Source organism: Lathyrus oleraceus, chromosome 4 (assembly GCF_024323335.1).
Source record: "Lathyrus oleraceus cultivar Zhongwan6 chromosome 4, CAAS_Psat_ZW6_1.0, whole genome shotgun sequence".
Lineage (NCBI taxonomy): Eukaryota > Viridiplantae > Streptophyta > Magnoliopsida > Fabales > Fabaceae > Lathyrus > Lathyrus oleraceus.
The window spans coordinates 258,123,633-258,130,209 of record NC_066582.1 but is presented as its reverse complement, the minus strand read 5'-3'; the positions used below and the strand labels follow the sequence as shown (position 1 = coordinate 258,130,209).

At 36.3% G+C, this 6,577-nt stretch overlaps 1 non-coding gene across 1 annotated transcript; it reads right to left on the bottom strand.

Annotated features, from left to right (window-relative positions):
- Positions 1 to 5,312: 5,312 nt before the first annotated feature.
- On the bottom strand, positions 5,313 to 5,394 carry TRNAS-GCU (transfer RNA serine (anticodon GCU)). The gene has a single exon. It is a non-coding gene; the product is annotated as a tRNA-Ser (tRNA).
- Between the last annotated feature and the right edge of the window lie 1,183 nt (positions 5,395 to 6,577).

Genomic DNA, 6,577 nt, shown 5'->3' with positions numbered 1-6,577 from the left:
GAAGCTCCAACCTATGAGCGCATCACTTTAGAATTCTTGAGTACAATTGAGTTCAAGTTGAAAAAAGGTTGGACGGGTACAACGATGTACTTTGGAGGAACGATGTCTTTCAGGTTATACAATGTCGACCACGAGTTGACAATGGAGCAGCTAGGTGAAATTCTCCGCTTGCCCCTTTATGGCCCCAGAGTCGTACCAGATAGTTTTGATGCTAAGACTTTCTGGTTGGCCATTACGGGACAATTCGATTATGTGGCCAAAGGGGCGAAGGCATCTGGCATTCAGAACCCTTACTTCAGGTATGCCCAAAAGGTGTTGGCTTTCACACTTTTTGGTAGAGGTGATAGCACAAGTGTAGCCACCCAAAGGGAACTCTTCTTTTTGTTTGCCATGGCAAATCGGTTAGCTGTGAGTGTTGCATCATTTGCTGCGGATTGTCTGGGTCGAGTGGGGAGAGCAGCCCAAGGGGGAATTTCCATAGGGGGCATTATCACACTGATTGCCCACCATTTCGGATATGACCCTGCTGCACTTAATGAGACGCAGGTGGCAGGTAAGCACAAACTAGACATGAACGCATTGGTCCATCAATGTATGATTCCACAAACTTCTAATTATTATGCCTTAATGAGTTCTGGTCAGTTTATTATGGCTCTTCCTGACCCTGCACAAATTAGCATTTCCAACACGGTCAATTGGCTATATGAGAGTGTCGTCCAAGATGATATGGACGAGCATAATGCTGACACATTTACTGTAGGTGACCCACTAAAGGAAGAAGCACAGGAAGAGATGCAGGAATAGAAGCAGTTTGTTGCTCCACCAGAGGATATCATGCACCCAGGTATCGGGTCATCATATGTGACGCCGGACCAATGGTCGTGGATGCAAACAGAAATTGGCGATCTCCGAGCGGAGCAAATACGCCAAGGCCTAGAGCAATCCCGTCAAGGGACTCTTATGGAGGAGATGCACGCGATGATGCAACGTCTGATGTTGCAATTTCCGCCACCGCAATGAACTTATGTGAGTCCCTCTCTATCTTGGATTAAACATTACGGACAATGTTTAGTTCAAGTGTGGGGGGTTTTATTATTTGTTGTTTTTGTTCTTAGTATTTCTCAGTATGTTATTATGTTTTTTTTAAATAATTAGTTGTGTGGTATTCTGTGTGTTACAGATAGAGGACATTCGTGTCGGATGAATGGTGAAGCCTGAAGCGATTGGATGAAAGACACACCCCTCTACTTGCTCTTCTGGAAACCCCAGAAAATTGATGCTACTAACCCAAACAATCAGACGCGACTCTTTGTCACTGGATTTCTTAGGGATACTCTGTAACCGAAGCGAAGACGAAGCTACATCACACTGAGAGGTATCTTGGAAGCCTGTAAGCTAGACAAGACATGGTGAGGACTACAAAAATCCAAACACTTGTCATCATGAGAGTTGTCCAGGTATGTCTCTATCTCTCTGGGTTTGCATTAGAGATACTAAAATTTCATAACACAGTGTACACACTGAGACATTGTTTTTATTTTAACCCTAAGCCTTTCCAGCCAACCCGCCATTATTACCCTTCGTTCACCAAATTTGAGTCATATTTCCTTTTGTTTGCTATTTAACCACTGTATATAACCATAAGCTTATACACTACCACACCTTGCTTAGATAAGTGTTGTTTACCCAGAAGTTGCGGAAAAGCCTAAGTTTGGGGTTTCATCAAAATGTTGGGGACACCGATGAATTGTAGATAAGTGCAATAAAAAGAAAAAAAATCAAAGAAAAAAAGAGAAATGAAAAAAAAAGGTATATCATGAGAAGTATCATGAAGCACTTATCTAAAAGTATTAAGGTTGGCAAAAAGCATGCTCAGAGAGAAATAAAAGAAAATATATGAGCCAATGAATCTCAACAAGAACGGTGTCCAAAAGAAATACCCCTGATTTTTAGATTGAACAACAGTTACGAGAATAACAACACGAACTCTGAGCCTGAACCCCTAGTTTTTCCATTTTTTGTTTTGACTCCCCACCTTACACCTTAGCCCCGCTACAACCCAAAAAAATCCTCGAATAGTGTGTGTTGTGTGTTTCTTGTTATGAAGGTATCTATATTTAAAACCTAAGAGTTGACTTTTTATGCTCTGTTTTTCTTGAGTGTAAACACTTTGATCCCGAGAGATTTGGTGAGAGTGTGAAAAGCTATAGGCCAAAAGATGCGTCAAGGTGAAAGTGTGGCTAAAGTCGGAAATCGGGAAAGATTAAAACTGTGATTGAATAATGAACAGGAGATCGCGAATGATCGCAGTAGCATTGTGGATGCGAAATTTGGGGGTGACCGTCCTGATGTCTCGAGCATCACTTGAGGACAAGCAATGAGATAAGTTTGGGGTTGTGATCAGTCTCCAACTCTACTTATTTTCTGACACTCATTCGGCACCTTTGTACGAAGTCGGTAACACATTAGTCTACTTATTTTATTATTTTGTTTAGTAATTTAGATGTTTTGCATTGTTGTTTCCAGTTGTTGATTACATGTTATATGCATCATTATACTCCATTTTATGTCCCTTTATGGTAGTTCTATTGGTTTCATGTGTAAGCAAGAGTACCGGAGGGATAGACAAGCAAATCGGACGTTCCAGACCCATCGGAAGAGGAAAATTGGATAGTACAGTAGTCCTGACACGGCCATCCGTGTTGCCTAACACGGACCGTGTCAAGAGAAGACACTTGGAAGAGGAAAACAAGGAGCTGACACGAGTGCCCGTGTCAGCCTCCCTGAAGAGGCGTGTCAAGCCTTTCACTCAAGAAGCCCAACACGACATGTCGTGTTGCCTGACACGGCCAGTGTTGGCTTGGACACTTGATTTTCCAGTTTTGTGTTGATTTTGGCACGGCTTATCCCGGGGGGCATTCTAGACTTTTGCTAGATAAAAATTGTCATCAGGAACTATTTCGGGAAAATTTGAATAGGGAGAAAAGGATTTTTCACGACCAAAGAAAAAAGACGATAAAGATTGAAGCAGTGGAAAGCGACGAAGAACAAAGATCCTTCAAGAGCGGACGCGATTGAAGATCAACGGAATTCCGAACTTTTTGTAATGTCTCAATTTTATCTTGTATCTTATTTGAATAATATGATAGGCTAAACCCCCTAATTCCAGGGGGTGTCTCTGAATTGATCATGTAATGACTATGATGTTATAATTTCCTTAATATATGTTATTTGTTATCAATTTCACTATGTAATTTGCTTAATGCTTTTTTTATCAGAAAAATTAAGATTGATGTATGGTTAACGATTAGCAGGATTGCAATTGTTAAGGTTTTTAAACAGTGAAACCGTAGTAGATATCGCCTAGGACTAGGGATACCCTATGGTTACCGTGTTATTTTTGTTAAACTAATATGACTTGGTTTCATCATAATCACCTAAGGACTTAGAGGTTAGATTGAATACCAAAGGTTTCCCTCCGAGGTCTTAGGGGGAAACAATCTTAGGATCCGGTAATTGAAACAATTCTCATTATTAAGGAGATATACACTCAAGGGTCATTACAAGAGATTTTCACACACCATCCTTGGCATATTATTATAATCTGTGAAAATATTTATTCTGTTTTATTTTATCTTACAGTGATTTTTACCAAAACCCATCAACTATTAGTTTTGTTCAATTGAGTGATAATTTACACATATATTGTTGCGTAATCCTCGAGATCGATCTTTGGGAAACTTCCCTATTATTACTACATCGGCAAAAATAATACACTTGCTATTTTTCCGATCAACACCTCTATGGTGCACCCCAGTGTTAGATCGGCGTCCGACGTTACTACAAACTTGTAGTATCTAAGTGCCATTAACTTCGAACTTATGGTATCTTGAAAGCACTGCCTTGGTAAGAGCTTTGGAAGAAGGGAAACGCATGGACGGTGCTAGGTCGGCAGACGAATTGTGAATTTCTGGTTCGGTCTACATGGAAGTTTCCTTCATACTTTGGCGCAATCCTAGATTTGTGTATGGGAGTCTTCTTCTCACTAATTTGCAGAGTCCTCGAGAAGGACGTCGACAAGCTGGGACAGAAGTCGTATTCGATCGGATCGACCGCGACAGGTTTCTACTTTCGCCTTCGAACATTTCTTGACTTTGGAACCTGAGAAGGTCGTGAAAGCTGAAGGAGGAAAACGCAGAGATCAGAAGTTGTTTCTCTCTCAATTCGATGGCCTGAGGAGGTTGTAAGTTGGCAAATCGGAGATCTGGATCTGAACCACCAGAATCTGGATTTGGAATTTTTGAGTTTGTTTGATAGCGTTTTTGAAGCGTACGTGATTCTCGTGGAAATTATAGGAATCAAAGGTTGATTTCCACAAACAGCACCATTGTTTTGTTGCGGAACCAGAAATAAAGGAGATTGTGGAAGCTACGATGGAAAGAAGCTTTGTGAGCGATTCAATGATGCGACTTCTTGGACAGAAGGTTGTGATCGTTATGCATATTGAATCAGAGGCGTTAGTCTTAAACTAATGTTGTTAATCTCCTACATAATGGACCTAGGAGGAGGTGCATACGTGGTTAACACTTCAATACATAAGTCAGTTTATGATTCAAGATAATCGTAATAAAAGAGGGCATTAGAAAATGTGTTCCTAAAACTCTCTTGAAAGTGGATTTATACATTAAATGGAATGTGCGAGATGAATGGGTCTAATCTTATTAGATCTTCGACTGGTTTATATCAGATCTTATAACAGGTTTTATTAGGCTTGTTACATAGATTAAATGAAAACTAATTAAAGATAATTACGTTTTATAAATTATTCTTTATTAAAAAAATATAAATTATTATTATTAGTTTTTGATATTAACAATTGTTATAAAATATACAAAGACTTGTAAACTATGTAAAAAGTGTAAAATTTGGACAAATAATAAATAGAAGAAAAAATCTATTTTTTTTATTAATATTATAAATTAACATATATAATTTAGGATATATATATTTTGTCAAATAACATAAAATTTTGAACAAGTGAATTTCTTAATATGTGTGCCAAACTTTAAAACCCCTAAGAAAGTTTTTCAAAAAGTCACACTTATTCATTGTAATTTTAGCAAATCTACCGTGACACTAAAAATTGAGAGTGAATATTCTCATGTGTGGTGTTTGTTACATATACATGAAAAAAGAGAAAAAGAAATAGAGTACTACTATAAAGGTTTGATTCACCAGGCGCAGAGAAGTGCGAGTGATAATGTAAAATGTTTAATAGTAGTTTCCTAAAATAGTTATAAAAATAAATGAAACGTCGCCTGAGAGATTCGAACTCTCGCGGGGAAACCCCATGTACTTAGCAGGCACACGCCTTAACCACTCGGCCAAAGCGACGTTCGTGTAATCCAAAATTGTTTAATAACTAATATTATAAATGTTAAAGTGCATGTACTATTTATAAAGTTCTGAACGATTTTTTTACATCAACTTTAAAAGTTATACTTTTAAGCAATGAACTACACTTCTTTTTGGAGTTTAAAAATCTTCAACTTCAACTGTAAGTCTTACCTATGTAAAAGTTTTTTATAATATCAACAAGTTCATTTTTATGTTCTTCTTTGTATACATCAATCAAATTAATTAATAATTTTTTTAAAGCTTGTACTATGTTAAAACAAACAAACAAATTTATATATAAAAAATCAGTTTTCTTTAATTTGCAAAACTAGTGAAATAAGATGAAGAGCAAAAGAAAAAGAGAAAGTGGACAACACATAAAATTTCATTTTCCCTTGTGCTAGTAAAAGAAATAAAAGCCACATTAGATAGAAATGTTAAATGTATAAATTTTATTTTTGGATAAAAAATATTAACATAACACTAAACACTAGACATGTGGAAATTAACAACTCTCTCATTAGATACACAACATCAACCTTAATTTAATAAGTGTTTCATTTACATGTTCTTATTTTCGGAGAGAATCTTAATAGTAAGCTCTTATGCTCTCTCATTTACAATCGAATGATGTGTCCATCATTAACTTGCATTATGTGCACAACTTTTATCATTGTATTTGAGGCACAGTCATGAAAATAACTTGATATACAAACTTGATGTACAAATTGATTTTAGAAAATTAATACTTCCTCTTCTCTTTAATATAAGAAAAAAATTATTTTAGGAAATTAATACTGTCTTTTTCTCTGATCCTTAATATAACAAAACGTTATTTTTTTTAAATCTATTGAATAATTAATATATTTGAATCATATATAATTTAGATATATTGATTTTTTAATAAATTTAAAAATTAAAATTTTCTTTTATATTAAAGACTAGAGGAAATAGTCGCATTTCTTGATGCACTTTTTATGCTATTAAACAGATATATTCTAATTTTAAAATGACACACCTCTTTCCAATTTTCACCACTTACCTCTTACAATAGCAATGTATTTGGATTATGAATAGTTTTTGAAATTAGGTTTTATTAGGACATAATCACATCTTGTTATGGTATGTTTGGTTCCAGCCAAATTAGCTTCCCAATGCAAATATGAAAATGTTGCCTTGA